Source organism: Saccostrea cucullata, unplaced genomic scaffold (genome assembly GCF_032062105.1).
Source record: "Saccostrea cucullata isolate Sc308-1 unplaced genomic scaffold, CSIRO_AGI_Scuc_v1 ctg4839, whole genome shotgun sequence".
NCBI lineage: Eukaryota > Metazoa > Mollusca > Bivalvia > Ostreida > Ostreidae > Saccostrea > Saccostrea cuccullata.
In genome coordinates, this window is record NW_026937116.1 from 32,822 (window position 1) to 49,055 (window position 16,234).

General features: G+C 32.8%; 1 protein-coding gene across 3 annotated transcripts in view; it reads left to right on the plus strand.

Annotated features, from left to right (window-relative positions):
* The first annotated feature begins 4,569 nt into the window (after window positions 1–4,569).
* Window positions 4,570–16,234, plus strand: part of LOC134247387 (zinc finger protein 501-like) — a 30,853-nt gene continuing 19,188 nt past the window's right edge. For 2 of the 3 annotated variants that reach the window (XM_062729766.1, XM_062729764.1), the window contains exon 1: window positions 4,579–4,672. The gene's annotated coding sequence lies outside the window, so the exon portion shown is untranslated. Of the gene's footprint in view, window positions 4,673–16,234 lie in introns of all 3 variants that reach the window. The other variant, XM_062729763.1, reaches the window with a different exon arrangement.

Consider the following 16,234-nt stretch of genomic DNA (forward strand, 5'->3'; position numbering starts at 1 on the left):
GAAATACACATCGTTTCCTTTGTAAAGGGGGACCTGAGAAAAAAATAAACAATAAACCTGAACAGAAGTTTGATAAAGAAAAAGAGTAAACTCTTCCAAACTTGAAAAAATATCGATTTTGTAGGAGTGGGCATATGCATCAAACTATTACTCATTTTTATTTGAAAAATAAAACAACAATTTCAATGTATGATTATTCATATCGTATCAGCCTAAAGGCATAAGAAAGTTTTTTTGGGTGGAAGGGGGATGAAGAACTAAAAATTTATCTCTGAAAAGAAGGGGTCACCCCTCCCCCTGATACTACATGCCTGGCATGTATATTTATTTCTTAATTTCTCTATAAATTCCGCAATGAATATTCCGATTTACTTATCGATTATTGTTTAGAATATACATGGCGTGTACAAATCGCTAATATACATGTGTATAATCACTTTAAAAACAGTTGTTGATCGAGTAATAGAAACATAATTATTATACTTTATAAGGATTCTTCATAATAAATATCACAAGATTGGTAAATGAAATTCAATCTCAATATTCATCTACTTCGTTGCATAAATACATTCGAAGTTTTTCCAAGTTTATATGCACCCCAAAACGTGACAAAAGTGTAAGGTTTCTTTGAATATTGAAGTGGTCAGTACAGTGCATTTATTTTTATAGACTGATTAAATGTGAAGAAATTGTATCGTCTTTGGTATTTTTGCTTGTTTTTTCTCGCAAGAAATTGATTATTTAAATATACATCTACTCGTACATTATTGTGTTGTTCGCAATGCCCAGGAAAATTGCGATTACATGTATGAAAATTAAGATATGTCCATGAAAATCACCATTTGAAATTTTAAAACATGAGTCATATTCTTCGAAGTCTATAGAACCTTGTTTTGAATTTTAAAAAATAAAAGCTGGTGACTGCACTTTTCAAATACGAGCTACATGTGTCGCTTCTTATAGAAAACATGCTTTCCGGGGGTATTCACCTGTGTTGGAATGGAATCACGTGACATATTATCTATTCTTAGCAGGTCAACAAGAGATTAATCTTATGTAAATGTACTCACCAAACAGATTCAAAACCATGCTACTATTAAGTAGAAAACATACAGCGCAAGGTTGTTCAACAAAGATATTTTCACACAATCTGTATTAATATAATATAAGGGGTGTTAAGAAAGTTCGTTCCAGGATAAAATATTTTCAAAAATTTCAAAGTAGTGCTTATATAAAGAGATTAATTTTCAATTCTGACAAAATCACATGAGTGTGCTTTAGATTTATAGCAATTCATTTATTGCAGGAAATTATAGCATTTGTCTTTCATGTGAAAATATATATAACATCTTTAAAGCACCCGAATGATAGAAATGCTTGTCATTTTGAGTGATAATAAAGGATAATCTATTTTTGTTTCTTTATAGCTTATCTTGCATCAGACAAGCTGATGAGGGTAGGTATAAGAACGATAGATCACTTTTCAAAAGAAAAGGTTTGTCATTTTGAAATTTTTCACAGATTAGATAATTTTTGCATAGTACTCAAAGGAATATTTTGACCTCTGTACTTAAAATATGTCACAAATATGCGTCATCCCTAATTTTTCTGAACAGACATCATCTGTTTTAATACCTACCCTCCCCTTATTGATTCAACAAAAGAAAGTTGAAACCTTATCAGTAGTAAGAATTGAATCTGTAAACATGAAATATCACAAATTATAAATATCTTCTCATCGTATTTCTTTTCGAAAATAAAAGAAAAAGGTGGAACGAATTTTCTTAACACCCTTTACATATTATACTTTAATCTCGATTTTGAACAAATCTATGCTCGATGTTTACGAAAGCTGAGAAGTAGGTACCTGTCACAAATTTCTCTTGATATTCATGAAAATCAAAGGACCCCGCCTTCAAAATACAGCTTCGCGTGATGTCTATTTCAATTATTTGACATTTTTAAACGTTGACGCAAATACTACAGACATGAGAAAATAATATAATTTACTTTTTAAGTTTTTTAATGAAAGTTTAAAATTTGACGAGTAACCGGGGACCACAAATAATGCCTTATTGAGACTTCTTCTTTGAAAATTATTCGAATTTTTGTGCCTTTTGTGGCAGTTGGCGGTAAGCAGTTGGCTGTCGTATGCAATCTCTCACCAGAGGGCGCGATCCGCTTGTGTTAAAGCGGAGCGTAAAAACACCCTCTGTTGAGAGATTGTGTCGTATGTGGAATATTCCATGCTACTTCAACATATTGCAACTAATGTAAGCCAATGAAGGAAACTTGTCTTTGTTTCCAAAGTTTATTAAATGAATCCAATTTACAACTTTTCTGTGATCGTATAGTTTTAGAAATATTCGTTTCTGAAATATGATCAGAAAAGACCAATACACTTTTTATATAGATGTCCAAAGGGTCCGTCCAAAATATAAAGAGTTTAAGACCGAACTCCAAATAAATAAATAAATAAATAAACAAAAGTCCATAAGAATGATTCCCAAAATTCCCGGGAATATGTAGCGGGAGCAGCAATTGAAAACAAGATGTTTCACTGTGGTGACTTTTATTACAGTTGCATAAATACCAAATGCATCATCATAAAGCAGATTCTGCAAAATAATATAAAATACATTTACTCAAGTTGATATCACATATAACAGCAGAATCTATTGTCATCATAAAATCAGATAATTACTATATATTTAATTAGATTATAAAATATTAAATATTGACACATATCAATGAGTTATATCTCTTGACTTTAAATATACAAATGATATTTCTCTTATTCACTTCATAATAGTGGATATAATGACTATTTACAATTATATACTTGCTTTATGTACATATAGCAACATACCAGACTATGGGTATGAATCCCTCTCTAATTCATGATTGTGTGTATGGCTTATGGATTATCAATATCTACAATTTATAAATAACATCCATACACTATATATTATATTCTTTGTGTCATGAAATACATTTATTACAAATTTTAAAATCAACTAGTTTATCAGCTTTTGACAAACTTAAATGATTTAATAAATTCTCTCAATATGCCTCTTTCATTCAGTAATTAATAGGAAAGTATCAATATGAAATAGAAGTGTCAAAAAGTCAACTTACTGCATGTCAGTGGTCTTAAAGAATTATCCAAAATACCAAAAAACACAACTAAACACTATGACTGCTCCTGGGCTAATAATTAGCTGAACACATATATAGGACAAAGGGGGTCAAAGGTTTTGGCGGGAAATATTGACCACTGGCTATTTTTACTTATGTATTTATTCAAGGTTAAAAGTTAAGTTTTAAGTTTAGGGCTCTAGAGATTTCTAGACTTTAATAATAGGAAGTTGTTCCAAATTTATTTACATGTTTAATGTTTAAATGAAACATATTTATTTTAAATCAAGTTTATTATTGAAAGTTATTTTAGAACTTTCAATGGCATCTGAAAGAAAAATACAATAGATTAAAATCAATATAAAATCAATACTATCACAAATACTCTTTTCTGACCAAAACAGGGTATTTTGTGCTCAGTGGGTATCCATGATCCCGGATATAAAAATACATTTCATTGGCTAATTCACCATCACCAACCACCTACGCTTTGTTCGTAGGTCTGTCCGTTGACGTATGAATTCCAACATGACACCACCCTCAAATGTAGGTAAATACATATTACTGATATTTATGGGCTCAGTCTCCATCTCTGCACCACAGGAGTTCTAGCCTTAATCTCTTTTACTTCAAAGTTCCCAATTTTATTGCTCTTAATCAAAACTCTTAATAATACCATTGTATTTCCGTTTAAATTTTATTACTTACTATCGATGGGCTTGATTGATCTATTCGGATCAATTTCATTACAAAATGATCTACCAAATTATAGTGTATTTGAACAACAACGAAATCCAGTTTGTTTTGACAAGATAATAATTGTTTACAAAATTAAAGTCCTTTTTCCAATTATAAAGTCACAGAATTTGCGTCACTAATAATATACATTCTGATTTAATAAACCTTTATATCATTTTATTTTCACTGCTAATAACTAAAAATGATTATGATATTAATATTGTCTAAGTTTAAAATGTTCAAACAATATATGTCTGTGCTAAACCTTATAGGTTTACACTAATTAAAATTGATTAAATAAATATAAATAATATTTGAAAACTATTGATTTTTTTTTGAAGGACTTTGTCAATTAGTTTGCGGAATCCAAGGCTCCCCAACCTTTGCTGTAAACTTATTGATCACCATAAATTAATAATCATGTGATGGGGTAATAAAAATAAAAAAACAAATATTGAAAATAATTTTGTTCAAACTTTTTTATGCATGTGGAAATTTTGCAGCCACCTAGAAAATGAGCCTAAAAATTGATGAAATTCTGTTCATTGGTTGTAACATCGACCTAAAGCTGGTGTAAAGATATCAATATAAAAAAAAAGATATCCAGGACACTCGGGAGTCGGGAAGACTAGTTTTACCACTTGCCAACATTTTATGATCGGGTTCGCCATTTTGACTTAAATTACAAACAAAGGCAGCGCAATTTTGAATTTACATGTCTGAATATTCCGTCAGTTGATAAACCTGTATATTTCTAGATAGGACAAGCAATTTTACAATTGGAACCTGTCAGAGGGTAAGTACTAAAAAAATCTATTTGTGTAACATCCCTGGACGTTTGGCCCTTTGACATGTTTTACAGCCAAGCAGTTTTCCTTCATTTTCTTCACAACTTCCCCTCCCCACTCACCCACGAAACCATATGCCTAGTGTAATAATTATATTGTTTTGAAATGATAATTCCTGGTTAAAGTTTAGAATTTATTCAAGTCCAAAAGTACAAAATCAAAATTCACATTTTTACACAAAAATTCCTAAAGTGAGAGTGAATTACAAACAAACTCAGGCACGTCTCATCTTTGACAACTCCTCCCACATTTCATAAATGAACCAATGAAACAAGTTAAAAGACAGTAGTAAAGTTTGGGGAAAGCTCAATGACATTAATTTATAACACAGGAAACAATTTGAGTAAGCATAACAAATTCAAAGAAACACCAGTCTAAGATCTGACCATAAACCTGATAACAATTATGAGCTAATAGCATCGATACCGTGGGATGGAGAGAAAGATGTCAAGTTTGAGAAATTACAAACACGTGCAGCAGTGCTCTTTCTGAAGATCAAATAAAACAATTAATTTTCAATTACAAATTCCAAGTACATCAATTATAATATTTAAACAATACCTAAATCATAAGTACATCTAAGAAACTAACAAATTGTCTTTATCAGAAATATGAATTTATACGCATGTATATAACATCCGCCCCCTAAAAAAAATTGGCATACAATTTTAAACATTAAACGATGAAGACAATCGTAAAATACGCACACAAAAGAAATGTTAAACAAAATGCTAATGAAGAAAATATTATACATGTACAAGAAGAAGAATGCATTCTAGTAATGAAATCAGAAGTGAATAAAATGTTTTTGAAGCATGTATTCACCATTCATTGGTACCATCAAACACTCTCACATTTATACGAACATAATATTCAAATCAGAGTGCATCATAAGAACTCATAGCGTGCGCTGCAATGCATAGTAAAAAAAAAATGTAAACAACAAATTCTCGAATATGGTTGTTCAAAGTATAACCTGTATGGAATAACACATCCTCGGTTAGAATAAATCATACCACTTTCAAATAAAGATAAAACAACATTCAATTACGTAATTGCATAAGGTATAACCCTGACGGAATAAAACATCCTTGGTTAGAAAAAGCAATTAATATATCAAACCAACACAACATTTTCATATCACAAGATGTATGCCACAAATACTGCATACTAATACTATGTAGAATTGCATAAGGTATAACCCTGTCGGAATAAAACATCCTTGGTTAGAAAAGCAATTACAATATCAAACCAATACAAAATTTTCATATCACACGATGTATGCCACAAATATTGCATACTAGTTTCTCCTACTCTCTCAATTTCTACCGTTTTCAACAATATGTGTAAGCTGTAATACTTGTGGAATAAAACATCCGTAATTACATAAACATACACACATATGAAACACTGTAAATTAATACAGATCAAAAAGTATCAAACAAACATATTATGCAAACAAAAAAAATAAAATATATCAACAGTATACACAAATGTAACATGCATTTTTTTCAATGATTTTCTGTTTTTACATTTTTTTTTTCAAGTGTTCATAATCATTTTAATACATTGTATAAAGACGACATAAGTTAGGTTGCGGTCGCGTGTCGATAGCACGTTTGGCTTAATTTCGCATTGGGCTTCCTTCCACCATTACCGTTCCAATTGCACACTCGTTGAATGTGTCCTTCACCCGAACAACTGTGGCACGTACGGACATTCGCGCGGTCTTGATTGTAATTCTGCATCCCTCGAGGACGGTCGCGACGCGGAGCCTCCAGTCTGTCCAGCCTGTCAGTAATCGACTTCATCATCTGGAAGAGTTGTTCATCTCGACCACGCTTAGGCTTCTCCTCGATACGGACTGCAGCTACAGTGTTAGGGTGGCTCGTCCTGTATCCATACGCCTCACCAAGTTTGGCTTGTTGTAAAGCATCCTCCCAATCATCCATGTTCAAATCTGTGCTATGAAAGTCCTCCATACGCCTCACCAAGTTTGGCTTGTTGTAAAGCATCCTCCCATCATCCATGTTCAAATCTGGTGCTGGAGACACATAACAGGGGAATTTGTGTGTTACATACATTTTTGTCAGTTTATGTAGTCCGAATAAAAAGAAAAGGTGAATACAATAGATCCAAAGTTTAGTCCAAAGTCAATAATGAAATTTTAGATTCTCCACCATGTAATAATTATATTGTTTTGAAATGATAATTCCTGGTTAAAGTTTAGAATTTATTCAAGTCCAAAAGTACAAAATCAAAATTCACATTTTTACACAAAAATTCCTAAAGTGAGAGTGAATTACAAACAAACTCAGGCACGTCTCATCTTTGACAACTCCTCCCACATTTCATAAATGAACCAATGAAACAAGTTAAAAGACAGTAGTAAAGTTTGGGGAAAGCTCAATGACATTAATTTATAACACAGGAAACAATTTGAGTAAGCATAACAAATTCAAAGAAACACCAGTCTAAGATCTGACCATAAACCTGATAACAATTATGAGCTAATAGCATCGATACCGTGGGATGGAGAGAGAGATGTCAAGTTTGAGAAATTACAAACACGTGCAGCAGTGCTCTTTCTGAAGATCAAATAAAACAATTAATTTTCAATTACAAATTCCAAGTACATCAATTATAATATTTAAACAATACCTAAATCATAAGTACATCTAAGAAACTAACAAATTGTCTTTATCAGAAATATGAATTTATACGCATGTATATAACACTAGAACAGTAAAAATAATTATTTCTCTATTAAATATCATATGGTAAAATATGGCAAAATAGAAGTAACAAGAATAGATATCACTGGATATGGGTTACCCTGGGTTACTTTCGTTTCGCCCCAAAACCAGAACGCCCCATGCATGAGCGCCCCAAAGATTTTTACCAGCGCCCAAGTACAGGGTTCGACACTAACATTTTTAGGCTTTGGTCGGGCCGGACTAGTGCTTCTTTATTTTTACTAGTCCGCAGGCAATTTTATGAGTCCGTCAAAAATATAAGTAAATAAATAGAATTTCTGTTGCAATGTATTTTTATACTCTTTTGAAATAAATAAAGCATTTTCATGAAATGTTTATACCAAGAATTCGTTGAAATCGCTCAATCAGGAACTACGGTCATATTTAAGCGATCTCATTTGTTTTTCTCTATAAATTATTACATCATCCAAACACTACATCATGATCGCTATTATGTTTACTTTCATAACAATGAGTCCTAAAATTAAGCGCCAAATTGACTCAGAATTACCTAAGATAGAAAGCTAAAAATAAATGTGGGGTTTTCCAGTGAAAGATGTCGAGAATTTGAACATTCCCCCAGAAAATTTTATTAGTCCGTTCGGACTAATTAGCTACAAATTTTATTAGTCCGAATGAAAATGTATTAGTCTGAGACTAACGGACTAACGTTAATGTCGAACCCTGAAGTACAAATATGAGCGCCCAAAATTTTAATCACGAGCGCCCCAAATAATATTGTCACAGATACAGATTTGTTTGTTTGTTTGTTTTTTGTTATCGATTCCCTTGTATTCATTTTAATCTACATGTATGATCCGTCTGATATAAATTTAATAATTCAGGCCACACCAATATAAAAATTGTTCACTACCCCCGCGCTGGTATTTAAACAAAACTATACAAATAATATTAATTTAAAATCCCCGCACCATGGAAATTCTGTGCTGTTTTCTGTTATATTTCTGCTCTATTTATCTCACTTTTAATCTATTTACTCTGCAAATCAGAAAAAATACAATTGTCCGCTCTAATTTTTTTCACGCCCCGCCTAGAGATCTTGCCTACTATAAAGTAATAATATTATTATTACTTGCCAGCCCGCTCATACTTTTTTCATCAGATGTCCAACGAACAAGAAATTAAATTGGTGTGGTTTGTATAAATGTTAAAAATGTCGGAGAATGACAAAAATTATGGCGTACATTCTCTCTCTCTCTTTTGCATTTGTCTGAAATGAATTGTATAGCCGAAAATTATGCTTACAACATAATCCCACTGACCTAGTGACAGGTGTGTAATGTTTTGTGGAATTCCATGATCAGGTATACAAAAAGCAAGGAAAACACAGCACGTGCACTTCACAAACTTTAGAATTGAATCATTGATATACTGAGATTTAACTTCCTCATTAAAAATTAGTAAAGAATTATTAGATAGATGACTTTGGATGGGTTGAATGATAAATAATTTTGACTTTGGATGGGTTGAATGATAAATAATTTTGACTTTGGATGGATTGAATGATAAATAATTCATAGTGTCATTACCATTATTGTTGTAATTTCATAATATTTGTTAATAATAAATACTTTTCTGAGTTACTGCATAAATACACATCAGAGTTCAAGTCTTTTTTATTCGAACAGACGGTGTATTTACTCTTTAACATGTTTAATATGAATGATCCTTCTTAGTGGCACTGAATGAATAAATAATTTTTTTTAAAAAGCAAAATAACAAATCGTGGTTCCTGTATCTGTACATGTACCTATAAACATTGAGATTTGTTAAGTACGTTTACAATTTAACTTCATAATGCCAGTTAACAATTCTTGTGGCATTCGTTACTATAATACCGTAAACGTCGTAAAAGTTGAGACACTCTTGATAAATATAATTTGGGACGCTTGTGAATTGTGATTTGTTCGACTTCTTCTCAAGAACCACTGGGCCAATTTTGACCAAACTTGGTACAAAGCATTCTTGGGTAAAGGGGAATTTAAATTGTTAAAATGAAGGGAAATATCCCCTCACAAGGGGAGATAATCAAGAAAAGACAAAAATAGGGTGGGGTCATTAAAAAATCTTCTTCTCAAGAACCACTGGGCCAGAAAAGCTGAAACTTATGTGGAAGCATCCTGGGGTAGTGTAGATTCTAAAGTGTTCAAATCATGACCCACAGGGGAAGGGCGGGGCCACAATGGGGAATCAAAATTTTATATAGAAATATATAGGAAAAATCTTTGAAAATTTTCTTCTCAAGAACAACTGGACCAGAAAAACTGAAACTTATGTGGAAGCATCCTGGTATAATGTAGATACTAAATTGTTCAAATAATGACCCCCAGGGGGAGGGCGGGGCCACAATGGGGAATCAAAGTTTTACCTAGAAATATAAAGGAAAAATATTTGAAAATCTTCTTCTCAAGAACCACTGGGCCAATTTTGACCAAACTTGGTACAAAGCATTCTTGGGTAAAGGGGAATTTAAATTGTTAAAATGAAGGGAAATATCCCCTCACAAGGGGAGATAATCAAGAAAAGACAAAAATAGGGTGGGGTCATTAAAAAATCTTCTTCTCAAGAACCACTGGGCCAGAAAAGCTGAAACTTATGTGGAAGCATCCTGGGGTAGTGTAGATTCTAAAGTGTTCAAATCATGACCCACAGGGGAAGGGCGGGGCCACAATGGGGAATCAAAATTTTATATAGAAATATATAGGAAAAATCTTTGAAAATTTTCTTCTCAAGAACAACTGGACCAGAAAAACTGAAACTTATGTGGAAGCATCCTGGTATAATGTAGATACTAAATTGTTCAAATAATGACCCCCAGGGGGAGGGCGGGGCCACAATGGGGAATCAAAGTTTTACCTAGAAATATAAAGGAAAAATATTTGAAAATCTTCTTCTCAAGAACCACTGGGCAAGAAAAGCTGAAACTTATGTGGAAGCATCCTGGTATAATGTAGATTCTAAATTGTTCAAATCATGACCCTGGGGGGATGGATGGGGCCACAATGGGGAATCAAAATTTTACATAGAAATATATAGGAAAAATCTTTGAAAATTTTCTTCTCAAGAACCACTGGACCAGAAAAGCTGAAACTTATGTGGAAGCATCCTGGTATAATGTAGATACTAAATTGTTCAAATAATGACCCCCGGGGGAAGGGCGGGGCCACAATGGGGAATCAAAGTTTTACCTAGAAATATATAGGAAAAATATTTGAAAATATTCTTCTCAAGAACCACTGGGCCAGAAATGCTGAAACTTATGTGGAAGCATCCTGGTATAGTGTAGATTCTAAATTGTTCACATCATGACCCCCAGGGGAAGGGCGGGGCCACAATGGGGAATCAAAGTTTTACATAGAAATATATAGGAAAAATCTTTGAAAATCTTCTTCTCAAGAACCACTGAGCCAGAAAAGCTGAAACTTATGTGGAAGCATCCTGGTATAATGTAGATTCTAAATTGTTCAAATAATGACACCCAGGGGAAGGGCGGGGCCACAATGGGGAATCAAAGTTTTATATAGAAATATATAGGAAAAATCTTTGAAAATCTTCTTCTCAAGAACCACTGGGCCAGAAAAGCTGAAACTTATGTGGAAGCATCCTGGTATAATGTAGATTCTAAATTGTTCAAATAATGACACCCAGGGGAAGGGCGGGGCCACAATGGGGAATCCAAGTTTTATATAAAAATTTATAGGAAAACCCTTTGAAAATCTTCTTCTCAGGAACCATTGGGCCAAAAAGCTGACACATATGTGCCCATGGAAGGATCATGAGATAGTGTAGATTTCAAAATGTCTAAATTATGATCAGTGGGGTAGGGTGGGGATGCATTATGTATAACAAGGGTGAAATCTGGTAAAGAACAGAATGGTCAAAGCATCTCAGGTAAGCGATGTGGCCCATGGGCCTCTTGTTTTTGTTACAGTTATGAAATTTGTCAGGCTTGATGGTGCCATGTGGGTATTTCCTTAAGTCGTGCACATATCCAACATACAAAATTACTTTTGGGAGAAGGGAGGGAAAAGAAATTCTAATTGACATAGTTTTGATTGCTTCATCTTAATTTTTTCATAATATTTAAACGGCAAACTTTATAATATTTTTCATTATAGGTAGATAAAGCGTGAAGTGATTTCCTGTTGCTAATTTAACACCTGTTTAGTTAAACAATGAAACTTATCTGTGTGCATTGAATAAACAAGTCTGACTTTGTTATCCCAGTTGTCAAATTACAGCAGTAGAAAACTTTTAAAATCGGAAATTTTGTGGATTTTTTTTTTAACCGAGAAATTAGGGCAATTTTTCTCTCCCGATAGGGAAAGCAGGATGATAAGGTAAAATCGGGAGGATCCCACCTAATCAGGAAAGTTGGCATGTATGCTTTTAGATTTAATTTGTTCAGCAGTGTTTAATGACGCTTATAAAAATAAAACTGCACTGTCTAGTTATAGAACTTTTGTAAATTTCGTGAGTCCATAGCATTACGGTCACCCAGTCTCCAAACTTGCTAACAAACAGTACACATACCTATGTCCGCAAGACCAATTAGCCTTGGTCTATACACACTTGCGATGGAGTTGTCAAACCGACTCCTGCGAACAGAGAAGTTACGATGGCAGACAGAACTTTTTTTCATAATTAGATCACATGAGTATAAATTCTGATAATTAATAAAAATTAAACGATTTGTCAGTTTAGAAATCCCCGGCCAGTTCGGGTTTTGTTACACATTTTATAGACCTGTACTTTCTTATGTGTAGTTTGTCTACATATGTGCTGGAATCTGCTCAGGGATGGAAAATTCTGTCATTTAATATACTACACACACAGAATAATTTTTTATTCTATAAGAGGAAAGTATATGGTAATTAATGAATAATTAACATGATTTTACTAGTTACTACAGTTGTTGATGTAGCATAATCAGTTCATCAGTGAAAAAATATCAAAGAATGACCTAGATATTATACAATTATAGACTCTTTTGGTGTTGAATATGATTTGTTATTCACCAGAAATATATTCATATTGACCGAGGCGAAGCTGTTTTATTATATAGTCTGAATATGAATAAATAAGACATTGAAGGCTGAATGACCACCCATTTTCATTAACGAACTCCCGTCGCTAAAAAAAAATATCCAGATTTATTACAGTTTGTCTCCTCCCTGTTTTCCTTTCCGAGTTTCGCTTTGCAAGACATCCAAATGTTAAAAATAAACTTGAAATAGGTTAGAATACTCCCAGTAATTGTTTTCCTGCTCAGATATGTAGCTCGCTGCGGCCGTTGCAACGTTGTTTGATGTTTTGATTGTGACGTCACAATGTCGTTGCACGCGCAATGACCCTCCGGTGAATATGGACTCAAATCCGGTGAATATGTAGTGTTATGAACTGTTTGCGTTTGTATAGATTATATAGAGATTATAAATAGACTATATAATAATTTCTGTTATCAAACAAGTTAAAAAAAACCTGAGGAGGGAGCGAGCGTAGGAATATTAACATTTTTATTTGCATTTAGCAGGGAAAGAGATCTTTGGAGGAAAAATTAACATTAATTTTGGTTTCTTTTACGTATGACCATGATGACATACACAACATTGTTCTTATCATGAACAATTATGTTGTATATACTTATTAATGATGGAACTATTTTCATTGGAACAATATGTGTGAGTGGCCACTGACTACAGTAATATATCTTGAACTAATAGTATGCACTGATCGAATATATTAAAAATATGATATTTAAATACTTTGTTATTTTCAGCTAAAATAAAACAATCAAGCTTATCTGACCAGATTTGGTGTTTGATAGTGTTGTAAAATCGGACAAATTTTACTATCGATTATCAAATTGATTCGGAAGAACACAATCGATTATGTAATCGATAATTTGAACTATTAAAAAAGGTTAAATTTATTCATCCTGAGAATTTTTTAAAATAGGATATGGATATAATTCGGCGTCAACCTCTTCACCATGCACGTTCACCATTTTGTTTACCACTGATACAGTCCCTTAAACGTTCTACTTTCCCATTTTTCCGTTCGCTCACCATTCGTTCAGCGTTCGCTCACCGTTCGTTCAGCGTGCGTTCACCGTTCGCTCTTCGTTCACAGTATTGCGTTCACCGTTCACCGTGCGCTCGCGTTCACCGTTCACAAAACGTTCATCGTTCGCTCTTTGCGTTCACCTTGCGTTCACCGTTCACTTATCGTTCAGTCTTCATTGTCATTCGGAACTCCGAAGTGAAAGGACTTATCTCTTTGATTGTAAGGATTTACATGTTTTTTAATTAAATAATTTAGATATCGTGTTTGAAGAATAATTATTTCATTGCAAAAATTATCTATGATATTTATATTTCTATTATTATAATTCAGCTGTTACTTATTTCATGAATTTTCCCTGGAAAATAATTAATACATGAAGTACCTACATGTATGTAGAACGATGCTAAAATATTAACTTCAATAAAGGGCAATGTACGAATATTGCATGCACGGCATCAATTTTATGTAATTTTAAAGAGGACAAATTATTAATGGATGTATAATAATTAATCAAAGTCTTTTGCAGAACAAGAATACATAAAAAATATTACTACAGTAACACGTATTTAAAACTACATGTAGGTTTGAGAATTATGAACAGTACTGCAAATATTCAGTTAGTTAAATATCTTTAGAGATAATTAAATTGATGGTGTGGTTTTAAATTTTAGAAAAGACCAACTGTTTAAAATAGTCTATTATCAGAGAAGGCAAATTCCTTCCTTCACCGTACCTAAACATATGTTTAAAAAAATGTTTTTTGCCATTCAGTATAATTAAGCCCCCCCCCCCCCCCCCCCCCCCTTGGTGCCTTTTCTCCCGAAATAAAATTCTTATTGAGTTTTTACAGTATATTTTAATTTATATTTAGTTTTTATTGTAGCACAAGAAAATCAGTCTTAAAACCAACATCAAACAGTCATTAAACAATAGTATTTTATTATAAACTTGTGCCGACAGAAGTATTTTAAATTGGCAGGGAATATGTTTCACATTCAATTTAAAACTTAATCCTTCCAAGTATATTTTTGATTTTTTTTTTTCTGCAGGAATGCAAAAATCAGATCTAGAAATAATAGGGGAAAATATTAAAATTTCTTGGAATACTAAGTGACTCTTTGCCTTCGGCATGTTCGGTGAAACGCGATTTCAACATCTCCATTGCGTCGAATCATTTTGATTGACAGCACAAGCACGCTACTACAAATGTAGCACGGACTTCCTGTGAACTGTGTGAACTTGATAAGGGAAAATAAAAGCCAATGATAACTGTCAAATGGATTTGTTAATCTAAAAAAAAAAAGATTACCTTTATTGCTTGGAATATTTAGGACAAATAATAAGAATTTTTATTTGATATATATCTGAGAATCGAGGGGGTTATCTCTCTCTCTCTCTCTCTCTCTCTCTCTCTCTCTCTCTCTCTCTCTCTCTCTCCCTCTCTCTCTCTCGTACATTTCTCTGTTCAATAAAAATTATGACAACGCATTACTTATTTAGTTTTGAAAATTGAATCTACGCATGTATTACAAATAATTTGAATGCCTCTTTTTAACATCTTGACCGAGTATAATCACGGCCGGGAAATGTCTACAGATACATGAAGAAGTTAGCTAAAATAATCGTCATAAAAGAATAAAAAGGTACATAAATATAGAATATTTTGCAGTAGAATCTGAATAAAACGAGAATTGTTATGCAGTACGATAACAGTCAATGTCAACAGAAAATTGTGAATTTTTAAAAAAAACCCGTTATTTTACTCAGAATCGCTTTGGCACGGAAATACATGTACGGTTGTTTCAACCCCGTACAATGTAATTAATTCATTTTATAAGTAGTAGTTTTATCTTCTAAAGTCCACATTATTTATTAGTGAAAAGAATAAGCATAATTATTACTATATTAGTAGATTAATTTATTTTTTAGCTATACACGCGGTAACGAATACACGTTTGACGGCGATTAAAATCATTTTATTAAAATATCGATTTAAACATAGGTATGTGCAGAAAGATGTTTTTATTTATTGATTGATTGATTAATTCATTAATTTATTTATCTATTGTTTATCTCAGTAGTAGTTTCATCTTCTCAAGTCCACATTATTTTATTAGTTTAAAGGATTAGCATAATTATTTACTATATAAGATTAATTTATTTTTTAACTACACGCGGTAACAAATACACGTTTGATGGCGATTAAAATCGTGTTATAAAAATATCGATTTAAACATACGTATGTGTAGAATTTTATTTTTATTATTTATTTATTTATCTATTTTTCTTTTGTTTATCTATTGTTTATTTATATTTATTTATGACATTTAAATTATAGAATAAAAGAATAACTTCAATGCAAGGAAAAGACCAAAGGCATTCCGAATAAATCGTTCATCTTGCGTTCACCGTTCGTTCACTGTTCACTTTGCGCTCGCGTTTGCGCTCCGTTCGCGTTCTGCGTTCACTCACCGTTCACACATCGTTCACCAAGTTGCGTTCACCGTTTGCACATCGTTCACTCACCGTTCGCTCTGCGTTCGTTCACCGTTCGTTCAGCGTTCGTTCACCGTTCAGGTGGGAAAGTAGAACGTTTCAGGGACTGTAAGAGTGACATCCCTTTGGTGAAAATAAAAGTTAAACCTGCTCGGCTTGAAAAATATAGCC